The following is a 19,499-nucleotide window of genomic DNA, read 5'->3' on the forward strand; positions in this document are numbered from 1 at the left end:
TACCAGAACTAAGAGGTAAATGTGATCACTCTGGGATGAGAACAGAGTGCGCTGATAATGCAAGGGCCATGTCTGATACTGCGTCACAGTTTGCAGAACGTGAAGACGGAGAGCTTCATTCTGTGGGTGACGGTTCTGATCCAAATAAACTGGACTCAGACATTTCAAATTTTAAATTTAAGCTTGAGAACCTCCGTGTGTTACTAGGGGAGGTATTAGCGTCTCTGAATGATTGTAACACAGTTGCAATCCCAGAAAAAATGTGTAGGTTGGATAAATATTTTGCGGTACCGACGAGTACTGACTTTTTTCCTATACCTAAGAGACTTACTGACATTGTTACTAAGGAGTGGGATAGACCCGGTGTGCCTTTCTCACCCCCTCCTATATTCAGAAAAATGTTTCCAATAGACGCCGCCACACGGGACTTATGGCAAATGGTCCCTAAGGTGGAGGGAGCAGTTTCTACTTTAGCCAAGCGTACCACTATCCCAGTGGAGGATAGCTGTGCTTTTTCAGATCCAATGGATAAAAAATTAGAGGGTTACCTTAAGAAAATGTTTGTTCAACAAGGGTTTATATTGCAACCTCTTGCATGTATTGCGCCTGTCACGGCTGCAGCAGCATTTTGGTTTGAGTCTCTGGAAGAGACACTTCAATCATCCACACTAGATGACATCACACACAAACTTAAATTCCTTAAGTTAGCTAATTCATTTATTTCAGATGCCGTAGTACATTTAACTAAACTTGCGGCTAAAAATTCAGGATTCGCCATTCAGGCACGCAGAGCTCTGTGGCTAAAATCCTGGTCAGCTGATGTTACGTCTAAATCTAAATTGCTTAATATTCCTTTCAAAGGGCAGACCTTATTCGGGCCCGGCTTGAAAGAGATTATTGATGACATTACAGGAGGTAAAGGTCATGCCCTGCCTCAGGACAAGGCCAAAGCCAAGGCTAGACAGTCCAATTTTCGTTCCTTTCGTAATTTCAAAGCAGGAGCAGCATCAACTTCCTCTGCACCAAAACAGGAAGGAGCTGTTGCTTGCTACAGACAAGGCTGGAAACCTAACCAGTCCTGGAACAGGGGCAAACAGGCCAGAAAACCTGCTGCTGCCCCTAAGACAGCATGAATTGAGGGCCCCCGATCCGGGACCGGATCTAGTGGGGGGCAGACTTTCCCTCTTCGCCCAGGCTTGGGCAAGAGATGTTCAGGATCCCTGGGCGTTAGAGATCATATCTCAGGGATACCTTCTGGACTTCAAATCCTCTCCCCCAAGAGGGAGATTTCATCTCTCAAGGTTGTCAACAAACCTAACAAAGAAGGAAGCGTTTCTACGCTGCGTACAAGATCTTTTATTAATGGGAGTGATCCATCCAGTTCCGCGGTTGGAACAAGGACAAGGGTTTTACTCAAATCTGTTTGTAGTTCCCAAAAAAGAGGGAACCTTCAGGCCAATCTTGGATTTAAAGATCCTAAACAAATTCCTAAGAGTTCCATCGTTCAAGATGGAAACTATTCGAACAATTTTGCCCATGATCCAAGAGGGTCAGTACTTGACCACAGTGGATTTAAAGGATGCTTACCTTCACATACCGATTCACAGAAGTCATTACCGGTATCTAAGGTTTGCCTTTTTAGACAGGCATTACCAGTTTGTAGCTCTTCCATTCGGACTGGCTACGGCTCCAAGAATCTTCACAAAGGTTCTGGGCACTCTTCTGGCGGTACTAAGACCGCGAGGAATTTCAGTAGCTCCGTACTTAGACGACATACTGATACAAGCTTCAAGCTTTCAAACTGCCAAATCTCATACAGAGATAGTACTGGCATTTCTAAGGTCGCATGGATGGAAAGTGAACGAAGAGAAAAGTTCTCTCTTTCCACTCACAAGAGTTCCCTTCCTGGGGACTCTGATAGATTCTGTAGAAATGAAGATTTACCTGACAGAGGACAGGTTAACAAAACTTCAAAATGCATGCCGTGTCTTTCATTCCATTCAAGAGACCAGAAATTCTCTTCTATGGTGGCTTTATCGGCCACATCTGTCCAGGGGAATGCCATTCAGCAGGCCAGACTGGTCAATTGTAACAACAGACGCCAGCCTACTAGGTTGGGGCTCGGTCTGGAATTCTCTGAAGGCTCAGGGACTATGGAATCAGGAGGAGAGTCTTCTTCCAATAAACATTCTGGAATTGAGAGCAGTCCTCAATGCTCTTCTGGCTTGGCCCCAGTTAGCAACTCGGGGGTTCATCAGGTTCCAGTCGGACAACATCACGACTGTAGCTTATATCAACCATCAGGGAGGGACAAGAAGCTCCCTAGCAATGATGGAAGTATCGAAGATAATTCGCTGGGCAGAGTCTCACTCTTGCCACCTGTCTGCAATCCACATCCCGGGAGTGGAGAACTGGGAGGCGGATTTCTTAAGTCGTCAGACTTTTCATCCGGGGGAGTGGGAACTTCATCCAGAGGTCTTTGCCCAAATACTTCGACGTTGGGGCAAACCAGAGATAGATCTCATGGCGTCTCGACAGAACGCCAAGCTTCCGCGCTACGGGTCCAGATCCAGGGATCCGGGAGCGGTCCTGATAGATGCCTTGACAGCACCATGGACCTTCAGGATGGCTTATGTGTTTCCACCTTTCCCGATGCTTCCTCGATTGATTGCCAGAATCAAACAGGAGAAAGCATCAGTGATTCTAATAGCGCCTGCATGGCCACGCAGGACTTGGTATACAGATCTGGTGGACATGTCATTCTGTCCACCTTGGTCGTTACCTCTGAAACAGGACCTTCTGATTCAGGGTCCTTTCAAACATCAAAATCTAACTTCTCTGAAGCTGACTGCTTGGAAATTGAACGCTTGATCTTATCAAAGCGTGGTTTTTCTGAGTCAGTTATTGATACCTTAATACAGGCTAGGAAGCCTGTTACCAGAAAGATTTACCGTAAAATATGGCGTAAATACCTATATTGGTGCGAATCCAAAGGTTACTCTTGGAGTAAGGTTAGGATTCCTAGGATATTGTCTTTTCTACAAGAAGGTTTAGAAAAGGGGTTATCCGCTAGTTCCTTAAAGGGACAGATCTCAGCTCTGTCCATTCTGTTACACAAGCGTCTGTCAGAAGTTCCAGACGTTCAGGCTTTTTGTCAGGCTTTGGCCAGGATTAAACCTGTGTTTAAAGCTGTGGCTCCACCATGGAGTTTAAACCTTGTTCTTAACGTTTTACAGGGTGTTCCGTTTGAACCCCTTCATTCCATTGATATAAAGTTGTTATCTTGGAAAGTTCTATTTTTAATGGCTATTTCCTCGGCTCGAAGAGTCTCTGAGTTATCAGCCTTACATTGTGATTCTCCTTATTTGATTTTTCACTCGGATAAGGTAGTTCTGCGTACTAAGCCTGGGTTCTTACCTAAGGTAGTCACTAACAGGAATATCAATCAGGAGATTGTTGTTCCATCCTTGTGCCCAAATCCTTCTTCGAGGAAGGAACGTCTTTTGCACAATCTGGATGTAGTTCGTGCCCTTAAATTTTATTTACAGGCAACTAAAGATTTTCGACAAACGTCTTCCCTGTTTGTCGTTTACTCTGGTCAGAGGAGAGGTCAAAAAGCTTCTGCTACCTCTCTCTCTTTTTGGCTTCGTAGCATAATTCGTTTAGCTTATGAGACTGCTGGACAGCAGCCTCCTGAAAGAATTACAGCTCATTCCACTAGAGCTGTGGCTTCCACTTGGGCCTTTAAGAATGAGGCCTCTGTTGAACAGATTTGCAAGGCTGCAACTTGGTCTTCGCTTCATACTTTTTCCAAATTTTACAAATTTGACACTTTTGCTTCCTCGGAGGCTATTTTTGGGAGAAAGGTTCTTCAGGCAGTGGTTCCTTCTGTATAAAGAGCCTGCCTATCCCTCCCGTCATCCGTGTACTTTTGCTTTGGTATTGGTATCCCACAAGTAATGATGACCCGTGGACTGATCACACTTAACAGAAGAAAACATAATTTATGCTTACCTGATAAATTCCTTTCTTCTGTAGTGTGATCAGTCCACGGCCCGCCCTGTTTTTTAAGGCAGGTAAATATTTTTTAAATTATACTCCAGTCACCACTACACCCTTGGCTTCTCCTTTCTCGTTGGTCCTTGGTCGAATGACTGGAGGTGACGTAGAGGGGAGGAGCTATATAGCAACTCTGCTGGGTGAATCCTCTTGCACTTCCTGTAGGGGAGCAGTTAATATCCCACAAGTAATGATGACCCGTGGACTGATCACACTACAGAAGAAAGGAATTTATCAGGTAAGCATAAATTATGTTTTTCGTCCCTTTCGCAGAAATGGACCAGCCTCTAATTCTGCATCCTCTAAGCAAGAGGGTAATGCCTCACAACCCAAACCAGCCTGGAAACCAATGCAAGGCTGGAACAAGGGTAAGCAGGCCAAGAAGCCTGCCACTGCTAACAAGACAGCATGAAGGAGTAGCCCCCGATCCGGGACCGGATCTGGTGGGGGGCAGACTCTCTCTCTTTGCTCAGGCTTGGGCAAGAGATGTTCAGGATCCTTGGGCGCTAGAAATAGTTTCTCAAGGTTATCTCCTGGAATTCAAGGAACTACCCCCAAGGGGAAGGTTCCACAGGTCTCACTTATCCTCAAACCAAATAAAGAGACAGGCATTCTTACATTGTGTAGAAGACCTGTTAAAGATGGGAGTGATACACCCAGTTCCAATAAAGGAACAAGGAATGGGATTTTATTCCAATCTGTTCGTAGTTCCCAAAAAAGAGGGAACGTTCAGACCAATTTTGGATTTGAAGATCCTAAACAAATTTCTCAGGGTACCATCGTTCAAAATGGAAACTATTCGAACGATTCTACCCACCATCCAGGAAAGTCAATTTATGACTACCGTGGATCTAAAGGATGCGTACCTACATATCCCTATCCACAAGGAACATCATCAGTTCCTAAGGTTCGCTTTTCTGGACAAACATTACCAGTTTGTGGCTCTTCCATTCGGATTAGCCACTGCTCCAAGGATTTTCACAAAGGTGCTAGGGTCCCTTCTAGCGGTTCTAAGACCAAGGGGCATTGCAGTAGTACCTTACTTGGACGACATTCTAATACAAGCGTCGTCCCTGTCAAAGGCAAAGGCTCATACGGACATCGTTCTAGCCTTTCTCACATCTCACAGATGGAAGGTGAACGAAGAAAAGAGTTCTCTGTCCCCGTCAACAAGAGTTCCCTTCTTGGGAACAATAATAGATTCCTTAGAAATGAGGATTTTTCTGACAGAGGTCAGAAAATCAAAACTTCTAAGCTCTTGTCAAGTGCTTCATTCTGTTCCTCGTCCTTCCATAGCGCAGTGCATGGAAGTAATAGGATTGATGGTTGCAACATTGGACATAGTTCCTTTTGCACGAATTCATCTAAGACCATTACAACTGTGCATGCTCAAACAGTGGAATGGGGATTATACAGACTTGTCTCCAATGTTTCAAGTAGATCAAAAGACCAGAGATTCACTCAGTTGGTGGCTGACCCTGGACCATCTGTCCCAGGGAATGAGCTTCCGCAGGCCAGAGTGGGTCATTGTCACGACCGACGCCAGTCTAGTGGGCTGGGGTGCAGTCTGGGAATCCCTGAAAGCTCAGGGTCTATGGTCTCGGGAAGAGTCTCTTCTCCCGATAAACATTCTGGAACTGAGAGCGATATTCAATGCTCTCAGAGCTTGGCCTCAACTAGCAAAGGCCAAATTCATAAGGTTCCAATCAGACAACATGACGACTGTTGCTTATATCAATCATCAAGGGGGAACAAAGAGTTCCCTGGCGATGAAAGAAGTGACCAAAATAATTCAATGGGCGGAGGATCACTCCTGCCACTTGTCTGCGATCCACATCCCAGGAGTGGAAAATTGGGAAGCGGATTTTCTGAGTCGTCAGACATTCCATCCGGGGGAGTGGGAACTCCATCCGGAAATCTTTGCCCAAATAACTCAATTATGGGGCATTCCAGACATGGATCTGATGGCGTCTCGTCAGAACTTCAAGGTTCCTTGCTACGGGTCCAGATCCAGGGATCCCAAGGCGACTCTAGTAGATGCACTAGTAGCTCCTTGGACTTTCAACCTAGCTTACGTATTCCCACCGTTTCCTCTCATTCCCAGGCTGGTAGCCAGGATCAATCAGGAGAGGGCCTCAGTGATCTTGATAGCTCCTGCGTGGCCACGCAGGACTTGGTATGCAGACCTGGTGAATATGTCATCGGCTCCACCATGGAAGCTACCTTTGAGACAGGACCTTCTTGTTCAAGGTCCATTCGAACACCCAAATCTGGTCTCCCTCCAACTGACGGCTTGGAGATTGAACGCTTGATTCTATCAAAGCGTGGGTTTTCAGATTCGGTGATAGATACTCTGGTTCAGGCCAGAAAACCTGTAACTAGAAAAATTTACCATAAAATATGGAAAAAATATATCTGTTGGTGTGAATCCAAAGGATTCCCATGGAATAAGATAAAAATTCCTAAGATTCTCTCCTTTCTTCAAGAAGGTTTGGAGAAAGTATTATCTGCAAGTTCTCTAAAGGGACAGATCTCTGCTTTATCTGTCTTACTACACAAAAGACTTGCAGCTGTGCCAGATGTTCAAGCATTTGTTCAGGCTCTGGTTAGGATCAAGCCTGTTTACAGACCTTTGACTCCTCCCTGGAGTCTAAATCTAGTTCTTTCAGTTCTTCAAGGGGTTCCGTTTGAACCCTTACATTCCATAGATATTAAGTTACTATCTTGGAAAGTTTTGTTTTTGGTTGCAATTTCTTCTGCTAGAAGAGTTTCAGAGTTATCTGCTCTGCAGTGTTCTCCTCCTTATCTGGTGTTCCATGCAGATAAGGTGGTTTTGCGTACTAAACCTGGTTTTCTTCCGAAAGTTGTTTCTAACAAAAATATTAACCAGGAGATAGTTGTACCTTCTTTGTGTCCGAATCCAGTTTCAAAGAAGGAATGTTTGTTACACAATTTGGACGTTGTCCGTGCTCTAAAGTTCTATTTAGAGGCTACTAAAGATTTCAGACAAACATCTTCCTTGTTTGTTGTTTATTCTGGTAAAAGGAGAGGTCAAAAAGCGACTTCTACCTCTCTTTGCTTTTGGCTTAAAAGCATTATCCGATTGGCTTATAAGACTGCCGGACGGCAGCCTCCTGAAAGAATCACAGCTCACTCCACTAGGGCTGTGGCTTCCACATGGGCCTTCAAGAACGAGGCTTCTGTTGATCAGATATGTAAGGCAGCGACATGGTCTTCACTGCACACTTTTGCCAAATTTTACAAATTTGATACTTTTGCTTCTTCGGAGGCTATTTTTGGGAGAAAGGTTTTGCAAGCTGTGGTGCCTTCCGTTTAGGTGACCTGATTTGCTCCCTCCCTTCATCCGTGTCCTAAAGCTTTGGTATTGGTTCCCACAAGTAAGGATGACACCGTGGACCGGACACACCAATGTTGGAGAAAACAGAATTTATGCTTACCTGATAAATTACTTTCTCCAACGGTGTGTCCGGTCCACGGCCCGCCCTGGTTTTTTTAATCAGGTCTGATGAATTATTTTCTCTAACTACAGTCACCACGGTATCATATGGTTTCTCCTATATATATTTCCTCCTGTCCGTCGGTCGAATGACTGGGGTGGGCGGAGCCTAGGAGGGATCATGTGACCAGCTTTGCTGGGACTCTTTGCCATTTCCTGTTGGGGAAGAGAATATCCCACAAGTAAGGATGACGCCGTGGACCGGACACACCGTTGGAGAAAGTAATTTATCAGGTAAGCATAAATTCTGTTTTTTGCAATGTTTGTGGCTCAAGGTATCATTAAATCAATTTTCCTTTTTAATATGAGGAAAGTCCATGGCTTCATTCCTTACTTGTGAGAAATACTGAACCTTGCCACCAGGAGGCGGCAAAGACACCCCAGCCAAAGGTTTAAATACCTCCCCCATTTACCTCATCCCCCAGTCATTCTTTGCCTTTCATCACAGGAGGTTGGCAGAGAAGTGTCAGAAGATATGGAGTAGTTCCTTATGGAGGGTAGTACTCTTCGGAATGGGACTGGAGTTTTAAATAGTCTTGTCAGCCTCTCAGTGAGAGCATTGATGAATGTGTCTGAAGATGCAGGGAGAGTCTTTCTGCGAACCCATCCAGACTCGTATTAACAACTCCTAAGCAGTCAGTGTTCACGAGTTTCACTGCCTGCTTCTATCACTCAAGTCCATGTCAGGTGCGATGCTACAAGACGGTCAAACCTGAGAGGCCGTGTTTCTGTTCCACGGTATAGATTTCGGTAAGATTGTTTAATTTTTTATACGCATTTGATAACGCAAGAAGACAGGGTCACAGTGTGACTCCTTTTATCTGAATGGAATCAAGGGTTAATGTCTCCGGAAGGGGATTAATGACAAGGGGGGATTAATCACATATTTGAATTATTGTGTTTATGCTGTGATATGAGACTCAGGCAGATGTTGGAACGTACAAATTTTACTTTAATTTTGGAGAGTTGCGCAACCTGTTAGGCTTGGCGCGCTTTTAGTGGTTCAGGGGTGGTCCTGCATGGTGCACCTCGTGTGATCGGGTGTGGTCACATTGATTCTCTTTTTCCTGACCGTGCGTTTATCTGGAGAAAAAGTGGTTTCTCTCTTGGGCCTGGGTCATAGGAGGTGGTGAGTGCCCCAGCCATTTGGGGGTATAAAGGTGCCATTTATCTTTGTCTATAGTCCTATTTATAAGCGCAAGCTAGGGAGGACTCTGATACGTTAGAGGGTACTCCCTCTTTACCAAAATCTAATGCCTGTCTATATTGTGAGGAGGCCCCGCCTGCTCAATTATGTTCCACATGCCTTGATAAAGTAATTTTATCTAAGGAAGCTAATATGTTTAGTACTACTGAGCCTTCTACCTCTGAGGAGTCTCCATCCCGTGAGGTGCGCACCATACAGTCAACTCCTAATACACATGCAGCTTCCCGTAGCACTCCTGTTCCTCCATCTGGAGGGCCCTTTAGCCACACCACGTTTCAACCTTGCACACTACGGTCTATGCACGCCACCTAGGGGGGTCTACTTCTTCCTCCCTGGAAATACTCAAACAAGAATCAGCAATGGTGGCAGCAAACAATCATTTATTCCATCAGCACAGTAACAAACAGCAGCTCTTAATTCAATTTTAATTTCTTCATTCAATTTCAAAACATAGCTCAATATCTAAGTCCTATACCTTAATTAATTATTATACATAGTTTACCTCAAAATTATCTAAATTCTCAATAATGCTTTACAGAAATACATATAAATCCCAATCTCTATTGAGACCTATTGGTTCCATAGTTCCTAATTTATAGATCCAAAATGCTTCACATTGTTTTAATAACTCCCTGTTCCCACCTCTGCGGGGCATATGTACATATTCAATAATTTGGAACCTTAATTCATTAATCAAATGTCCCTTTTGGATAAAATTATGTGCAACTGGGGCTTTAATATTTACCTGTTCTAATTGAACTCTTATGTTCAATTATACAGTCTCTAATGTGTCTAGTCGTTTTTTCCACATAGCTTCTCCCACATGGGCATTTTATCAAATATATTACGAAATTAGTGTGGCAAGTAAGATATCCCCGTATTTTAAATTTCTTACCCGTGGTCGGGTGGTGAAACACTGGGCCTTTAATCATATTGTTACAACAAGAACAGTTTAAGCATGGAAAACAACCTTCATTTTTTCTTGTAATAAAACTCTGATTCACTTTTTTATTGGAACCTACAGTATATCTGCTTTTATCAATTGTTGTTATTTTAAATTCCTACCCTGTTTAAAGGCAGACATTTGGGGGCTTTTGGAATTCTACAATGTCATGATTACAATCTGACAACACAGACCAATGTTTTATTATTAGTTGGATTTCAACTGACTGAGCATTGAACTCTGATACGAAAATGAGACGTTGATCATCTGTCTTTTTTTTTTTTTTTTTTTTTTTTACTTAGTCTTTCTAGATAAAGACGCAGCATTCTCAATTTCTTTATTTATCAATGCAGCAGGATAACCTCTACTACAAAATCTCTCACTCATTTCTTAAAATCTTATGTTCAATAACTGGTCATCTGTTACAATTCTACAAGCACTTAGGAACTGACTCCGTGGAAGAGACTTAGGAACTGACTCCGTGGAAGAGCTTTTAATAAGGATGGAGGATGTGCACTTTCAAAATGGAGCAGACTATTCCGGTCTGTCTCTTTACGGAACAGGTCACTCCATTCTTATTAAAATTTAATACATTTTGTAGCACAATTTAAATCCTCAACAAAGGCCAAAAGGGATCCAACGTCACACCTCCATATCCCAAAGATATCATCGATTTTAGCGCCACCAACAGGTGCCATACCGATGAAATCTATAGTTAGTATATACAAACTTTTCTTCAAAAATATTCATAAAAATATTTGCGTAATTTGGGGCGACGATGTCTGCCTTTAAACAGGGTTTGCATTTAAAACAACAAATGATAAAAGCAGATATGTTCCAATAAAAAAGTGAATCAGTTTTATTACAAGAAAAAATGAAGGTTGTTTTCCATGCTTAAACTGTTCATGTTGTAACAATATGATTAAAGGCCCAGTATTTCACCGCTCGACCACGGGTAAGAAATTTAAAATACAGGGATATCATACTTGCCACACTAATTTCGTAAAATATTTTAGAAAATATTCCATGTGGGAGAAACTACTAGAAAAATTAGGGACCATATAATTGAACATAAGTGTTCAATTAGAACAGGTAACTTTAAAGCCCCAGTTGCACATCATTTTATCCAAAAGAGACATTTGATTAATTAAGGTTCCAAATTATTGAATATGTACATATGCCCCATAGAGGTGGGAACAGGGAGTTGTTATTAAAACAACGTGAAGTATTTGGATCTATAAATTAGGAACTATGGAACCAATAGGTCTTAATAGAGATTGGGATTTATCTGTATTTCTGTAAAGCAGTATTGAGAATTTAGATAATTTTGAGGTAAACTATGTATAATAATTAATTGGGGTATTGGACTTGGATTTTGAGTTATGTTTTGAAATTGGATGAAGAAAGTAAAATTGAATTAAGAGCTGCTGTTTACTGTTACTGTGCTGATGGAATAAATGATTGTTTGCTGGCACCATTGCTGATTCTTGTTTAAGGGGCCCTTTTACCGCCAGACTTTACTGCACAGTTAGACGGCAGTGTCTGCGGCCTTTAGCGCTTTACCTCGACCTGCTAAGCGAAAGGTTAAATATTGATATTCTTCCCAGGGGTCATCTACTAGCTTATTTGATTTATCTGATACAAGATTATCCAATGATGACACCTCTGATACTTCAGAGGATGCTCTTTCTGGGTTAGAATCTGCTGCCTCTAAGCCTCCAGCTGCGGAGGAACCAGACTTTAGATTTAGGATTGAACACTTACCCTTGCTGCTAAAGGAAGTTATGGCTACTTTAGAGGTTCCAGACCCTAAATTACCTGAGGAACCTTTGTATTCCTAAATTAGATAAGGTCTACGAGGATAGGGTTGTACCACAGACTTTCCCAGTTCCTGTAGAGATGGTGAACATTATTAAGAATGAATGGGAAAGACTTGGTTCTTCTTTTTCCCCTACTTCTTCCTTTAAGAAATTGTTCCCCGGTTCCGGACACTCAGTTCCGTCCCTAAATAGACGGTGCTATCTCCACGCTTGCTAAGTGCACTACTATCCCTCTTGAGGATAGTTTGTCATTTATGGAGCCCATGTTTAAGAAGTTGGAAACTTTATTAAGAAAGATGTTTCAGCATACGGGGTATTTGTTTCAACTGGCAGCGGCTGTTGCTGCAGTTGCGTGAGCGGCTACCTACTGGTGCGACTCCTTATCTGAGTTGATTAAGGTGGAGGGTTCCCCCGACACGATCCAGGAAAGAATTGGGCCTTAAGGGTAGCTAATTATTTTATTTGTGATGCAAATATGAAGATTATTCGCCTGAACGCCAAGGTTTCAGGTTTTTCTGTGCTAGCCCATAGGGCACTCTGGCTGAAGTTTTTGTCCGCGGACATGACTTCAAAATCTAGACTCCTTTCCCTCCCATTTAAGGGAAAGATTCTATTTGGTCCAGGCCTGGACTCAATCATATCCTCGGTTACTGAAGGCAAAGGTGCCTTTTTACCGCAGGATAAGAAGAACAAACCTAAGGGACAAGGTCCTAATTTTCGTTCAGACAGATCCCAATGTCAGCAGCCCTCTGCAAAGCTGGAGCAGTCCAAGGGAACTCGGGAACCTCCTCAGTCCTGGAATAAGTCCAAGCAGAATAAGAAGCCCGCCGAGTCAAAGTCGGCATGAAGGGGCAGCCCCCGATCCGGCTTTGGATCTGGTAGGGGCAGACTGTCGCTCTTTTCAGAAGCCTGGTTTGAGGACGTGCAAAACCCGTGGGTACTGGAGGTCATCGCTCAGGGATACAGGATAGGTTTCAAGTCTCATCCTCGCAGGGAAAGATTCCTCTTATCAAACCTGTCTTCAAGGCCAGAAAAGAGAGAGGCTTTTCTAGGGTGTGTGAGGGATCTCTCTGCCCTGGGGGTCATTGTACCGGTACCTCCAGCAGAGAGAGGTCTGGGATACTACTCAAAGCTGTTTGTGGTCCCAAAGAAGGAGGGTTCTTTTCGTCCAATTCGGGACTTCTCCCTCGTGTAGTGGCCCGCATCAAGCAGGAGCAAGCATCAGTGATTCTAATAGCTCCATTGTGGCCACGGAGGATGTGGTTCGCGGACCTGGTGGGGATGTCCTCATCTCCTCCATGGAGGTTGCCTTGTTGCAGGGATCTGCTGGAGCTAGGTCCTTTTGTTCATCAAAATCTAGATTCTCTGAGTCTGACTGCGTGGAGATTCAACGCTTAGTCCTAGCCAAGAGAGGTTACTCTGAAAAAGTTATTGATACTCTCATTCAAGCTCGTAAGCCGGTTACTCGTCGCATCTATCATAAGGTTTGGAGGACCTACTTATTCTGGTGTGAAGAGCGGGAATTCCCCTGGCATAAGGTCAGAGTTTCCAGGATTCTTTTCTCCAGGATGGTCTGGAGAAGCCTTTCTGCTAGCTCCCTTAAGGGACAGATTTCGGCCCTATCTGTTTTACTGCACAAGAGGCTCGCTGAGCTTCCAGATGTCAGGGGACGCACGCTAATATGGCGCCAATTACATCAGGGACGCCCATAGCGATTACCTTGCAGGACATGGCTGCAATCATGAATAATACCCTGTCAGAGGTATTATCTAGATTGCCTGAATTAAGAGGCAAGCACGATAGCTCTGGGGTTAGGAGAGATACAGAGCGCGCAAATGCTGTTAGAGCCATGTCTGATACTGCGTCACAGTATGCAGAACATGATGACGGAGAGCTTCAGTCTGTGGGTGACATCTCTGACTCGGGGAAACCTGATTCAGAGATTTCTAATTTTAAATTTAAGCTTGAGAACCTCCGTGTATTGCTTGGGGAGGTATTAGCTGCTCTGAATGACTGTAACACAGTTGCAATTCCAGAGAAATTGTGTAGGCTGGATAGATACTATGCGGTGCCGGTGTGTACTGACGTTTTTCCTATACCTAAAAGGCTTACAGAAATTATTAGCAAGGAGTGGGATAGACCCGGTGTGCCCTTTTCCCCACCTCCTATATTTAGAAAAATGTTTCCAATAGACACCACTACACGGGACTTTTGGCAGACGGTCCCTAAGGTGGAGGGAGCAGTTTCTACTTTAGCAAAGCGTACCACTATCCCGGTTGAGGACAGTTGTGCTTTTTCAGATCCAATGGATAAAAAATTGGAGGGTTACCGTAAGAAAATGTTTATTCAACAAGGTTTTATTTTACAGCCCCTTGCATGCATTGCGCCTGTCACTGCTGCGGCGGCATTCTGGTTTGAGGCCCTGGAGGAGGCCATCCAGACAGCTCCATTGAATGAAATTATTGACAAGCTTAGAACGCTTAAGCTAGCTAACTCATTTGTTTCTGATGCCATTGTTCATTTGACTAAACTAACGGCTAAGAATTCCGGATTCGCCATCCAGGCGCGTAGGGCACTATGGCTTAAATCCTGGTCAGCTGACGTGACTTCAAAGTCTAAATTACTCAACATTCCTTTCAAGGGGCAGACCTTATTCGGGCCTGGCTTGAAGGAAATTATTGCTGACATTACTGGAGGCAAGGGTCATACCCTTCCTCAGGACAGGGCCAAATCAAAGGCCAAACAGTCTAATTTTCGTGCCTTTCGAAATTTCAAGGCAGGAGCAGCATCAACTTCCTCCGCTTCAAAACAAGAGGGAACTGTTGCTCATTCCAGACAGGCCTGGAAACCTAACCAGTCCTGGAACAAGGGCAAACAGCATGAAGGAACGGCCCCCTATCCGGAAACGGATCTAGTGGGGGGCAGACTTTCTCTCTTCGCCAAGGCGTGGGCAAGAGATGTTCAGGATCCCTGGGCGTTGGAGATCATATCTCAGGGATATCTTCTGGACTTCAAAGCTTCTCCTCCACAAGGGAGATTTCATCTCTCAAGGTTATCATCAAACCAGATAAAGAAAGAGGCATTCCTAAGCTGTGTGCAAGACCTCCTAGTAATGGGAGTGATCCATCCAGTTCCGCGGACGGAACAAGGACAGGGATTTTATTCAAATCTGTTTGTGGTTCCCAAGAAAGAGGGAACCTTCAGACCAATCTTGGATCTAAAGATCTTAAACAAATTCCTCAGAGTTCCATCATTCAAAATGGAAACTATTCGGACCATCCTACCCATGATCCAAGAGGGTCAGTACATGACCACAGTGGACTTAAAGGATGCCTACATTCACATACCGATTCACAAAGATCATCATCGGTTCCTAAGGTTTGCCTTTCTAGACAGGCATTACCAATTTGTAGCTCTTCCCTTCGGGTTGGCCACTGCCCCGAGAATTTTTACAAAGGTTCTGGGCTCACTTCTGGCAGTTCTAAGACCGCGAGGCATAGCGGTGGCTCCGTATCTAGACGACATCCTGATACAGGCGTCAAGCTTTCAAATTGCCAAGTCTCATACAGAGATAGTTCTGGCATTTCTGAGGTCGCATGGGTGGAAAGTGAACGTGGAAAAGAGTTCTCTATCACCACTCACAAGAGTCTCCTTCCTAGGGACTCTTATAGATTCTGTAGAGATGAAAATTTACCTGACGGAGTCCAGGTTATCAAAACTTCTAAATGCTTGCCGTGTCCTTCATTCCATTCCACGCCCGTCAGTGACTCAGTGCATGGAAGTAATCGGCTTAATGGTAGCGGCAATGGACATAGTGCCATTTGCGAGCCTGCATCTCAGACCGCTGCAATTATGCATGCTAAGTCAGTGGAATGGGGATTACTCAGATTTGTCTCCTCTACTAAATCTGGATCAAGAGACCAGAGATTCTCTTCTCTGGTGGCTTTCTCGGGTCCATCTGTCCAAGGGTATGACCTTTCGCAGGCCAGATTGGACGATTGTAACAGATGCCAGCCTTCTAGGTTGGGGCGCAGTCTGGAACTCCCTGAAGGCTCAGGGATCGTGGACTCAGGAGGAGAAACTCCTCCCAATAAATATTCTGGAGTTAAGAGCAATATTCAATGCTCTTCTAGCTTGGCCTCAGTTAGCATCACTGAGGTTCATCAGATTTCAGTCGGACAACATCACGACTGTGGCTTACATCAACAATCAAGGGGGAACCAGGAGTTCCCTAGCGATGTTGGAAGTCTCAAAGATAATTCGCTGGGCAGAGTCTCACTCTTGCCACCTGTCAGCGATCCACATCCCAGGCGTAGAGAACTGGGAGGCAGATTTTCTAAGTCGTCAGACTTTTCATCCGGGGGAGTGGGAACTCCATCCGGAGGTGTTTGCTCAACTGGTCCATCGTTGGGGCAAACCAGAACTGGATCTCATGGCGTCTCGCCAGAACGCCAAGCTTCCTTGTTACGGATCCAGGTCCAGGGACCCGGGAGCAACGCTGATAGATGCTCTAGCAGCTCCTTGGTTCTTCAACCTGGCCTATGTGTTTCCACCGTTTCCTCTGCTCCCTCGACTGATTGCCAAAATCAAACAGGAGAGAGCATCGGTGATTCTGATAGCGCCTGCGTGGCCACGCAGCACCTGCTATGCAGACCTAGTGGACATGTCATCTATTCCACCATGGACTCTGCCTCTGAGGCAGGACCTTCTAATACAAGGTCCTTTCAATCATCCAAATCTACTTTCTCTGAGACTGACTGCATGGAGATTGAACGCTTGATTCTATCAAGGCGTGGCTTCTCCGAGTCAGTCATTGATACCTTAATACAGGCTCGGAAGCCTGTCACCAGGAAAATCTACCATAAGATGTGGCGTAAATATCTTTATTGTTGTGAATCCAAGAGTTTCTCATGGAGTAAGGTTAGGATTCCTAGGATATTGTCCTTTCTCTAAGAGGGTTTGGACAAAGGCTTATCAGCTAGTTCTTTAAAAGGACAGATCTCTGCTCTGTCTATTCTTTTGCACAAGCGTCTGGCAGAAGTTCCAGACGTCCAGGCATTTTGTCAGGCTTTGGTTAGGATTAAGCCTGTGTTTAAAACTGTTGCTCCCCCGTGGAGCTTAAACTTGGTTCTTAAAGTTCTTCAGGGAGTTCCGTTTGAACCCCTTCATTCCATTGATATTAAACTTTTATCTTGGAAAGTTCTGTTTTTGATGGCTATTTCCTCGGCTCGAAGAGTCTCTGAGTTATCTGCCTTACACTGTGATTCACCTTATCTGATTTTTCATTCAGACAAGGTAGTTCTGCGTACCAAACCTGGGTTTTTACCTAAGGTGGTTTCTAACAGGAATATCAATCAAGAGATTGTTGTTCCATCATTGTGTCCTAATCCTTCTTCAAAGAAGGAACGTCTTTTGCATAATCTGGACGTAGTCCGTGCCTTGAAGTTTTACTTACAGGCTACTAAAGATTTTCGTCAAACATCTGCCCTGTTTGTCGTTTACTCTGGACAGAGGAGAGGTCAAAAAGCTTCGGCAACCTCTCTCTCCTTTTGGCTTCGGAGCATAATACGCTTAGCCTCTGAGACTGCTGGACAGCAGCCCCCTGAAAGGATTACAGCTCATTCTACTAGAGTTGTGGCTTCCACCTGGGCCTTTAAAAATGAGGCCTCTGTTGAACAGATTTGCAAGGCTGCGACTTGGTCTTCGCTTCACACCTTTTCAAAATTTTACAAATTTGACACTTTTGCTTCTTCGGAGGCTGTTTTTGGGAGAAAGGTTCTACAGGCAGTGGTTCCTTCCGTTTAAGTTCCTGCCTTGTCCCTCCCATCATCCGTGTACTTTAGCTTTGGTATTGGTATCCCACAAGTAATGGATGATCCGTGGACTGGATACACTTAACAAGAGAAAACATAATTTATGCTTACCTGATAAATTTATTTCTCTTGTAGTGTATCCAGTCCACGGCCCGCCCTGTCCTTTTAAGGCAGGTCTAAATTTTAATTAAACTACAGTCACCACTGCACCCTATGGTTTCTCCTTTCTCGTCTTGTTTCGGTCGAATGACTGGATATGGCAGTGAGGGGAGGAGCTATATAGCAGCTCTGCTGTGGGTGATCCTATTGCAACTTCCTGTTGGGAAGGAGAATATCCCACAAGTAATGGATGATCCGTGGACTGGATACACTACAAGAGAAATACATTTATCAGGTAAGCATAAATTATGTTTTTGTTCAGGCTCTGACTAAAATAAGGCCTGTGTTTAGATCTACTGCTCCTCCTTGGAGTTTAAATCTTGTTCTTAAAGTTTTGCTGAAGGCTCCGTTTGAGCCTATGCATGGAGTTGACATTAAATTACTATCTTGGGGGAAAAAAATAAATTCTACTGGCTATTGCCTCGGCGTGCAGGGTATCTGAGATGGCTGCCTTGCAATGTGAACCCCCTTACCTAGTAATACATGCTGATAAGGCTGTTTGTTCTTCGTTCTGGGTTAGGTTTTCTTCCTAATCCTCCTCCTCCTTCGAAGGAGGTTACTTCATATCATATTACATATCATATAGCCCATACTTAAGCTGGATTAACAATATAACCCCTTTTGCTTAAATACTTATAAGGATATGACCATTTTTGACGAATAGATTCTAATGTTTAAAGAAAAACAAGGAATTGTGTAAACAGTGCAGACTTGATTTGATACAATATTATATACATAGTCGGCACTCAGGAGGTGAGGAATTGTCTATAACATTCCTCATGGGTGACCCTATAAACCTCTCATGGCTCATTGTAAATCAATACAACCCCTATTCAGGGGAACTAATAGTATTAGTAATACTAGGAGCCACTAAGATAAGTTACAGCGCCACCCAATGTCCAAAGAAATGTATAACAAAATGTAAATACATTTATTATTCAACAGAACCTCATAGTACCTAGTATTTAACATAACAATATTCCTATTCTTATTTCAAAGAAAACATGGGAAAGACAGAAGGAACAAGAAACTATAAATGAATCATGCAAAATCTCACAGAAGTAAATACAATAATAAGTTGTCAGGGGACTTATCTCCAGCAATTTATGAGATCAGTCTTGATATTGAGGCCATCCGGCACCCTAGATTTAAGTTTAAATATCCAGAAAGCCTCTCTGGTGCGAAGGGGGATGAGGGAAGTTGGAGAGGTATTTAAGCCTTTGCCTGGGGTGTCTTTGCCGCCTCCTTGTGGCCAGGTTCAGTATTTACAACAAGTAAGGAATGAACCCGTGGACTCCTCATACAGAAGAAAAGAAAATTATCTGGTAAGCATAATTTGTTTTTATGTTAAATTACGCAATTCATTTTGACTTTTGAGCTTAAAGGGACATAATACTCATATGCTATATCACTTGAAACAGATGTAGTATAACTGTAAAAAGCTGAAAAGAAAATATCACCTGAGCATCTCTTTGTAAAAAAAGGAAAATATTTTACCTCACAATCTCTTCATCTCACCAGAGTAAGTCTTGTGTAAAAAGTTATACTTCAGTTACTGTCCAGCTGCAGGTAAAAAAAAAATGAAGAAATTAACTGCAGCCAATCAGCATCAGCAGTGCTGAGGTCATGAACTTTGACTGTGATCTCGTGAGATTTCACTTAACTCTCATGAGATTTCATAGTAAACTTCCTTAAACTATAAAGGGAAATAAACATGAGTGTGCACAAAGCTCACTCCCTTGCCTGTTCCGGGACAGATATACTGATCTGCTGCTTAAAGTTCTTTGCAATGGGGTTTGAATTCTTAGGCCATTTTGAGGTAAAATATCTTTCTTTTTTGCATAGAGATGTTCAGGTGATATTTTCTAGTCCGCTTTTTTACAGCTACGCTGCATCACTTTCAAGTGTTTCAATATTTGGGTATAATGGCCATTTAAGTAACATTTATAAATAGCCGAAAATTATGTTGTAAAGTAATTCA

General features: G+C 43.5%; 1 protein-coding gene across 1 annotated transcript in view; it reads left to right on the top strand.

Moving 5' to 3' along the window:
• The window catches only part of ZC3H15 (zinc finger CCCH-type containing 15), a 97,654-nt gene that overhangs the window by 34,422 nt on the left and 43,733 nt on the right, over window positions 1–19,499 (top strand). The gene's annotated exons all lie outside the window — the stretch shown is intronic.

Source organism: Bombina bombina, chromosome 1 (genome assembly GCF_027579735.1).
Source record: "Bombina bombina isolate aBomBom1 chromosome 1, aBomBom1.pri, whole genome shotgun sequence".
Taxonomy (NCBI): Eukaryota; Metazoa; Chordata; class Amphibia; order Anura; family Bombinatoridae; genus Bombina; species Bombina bombina.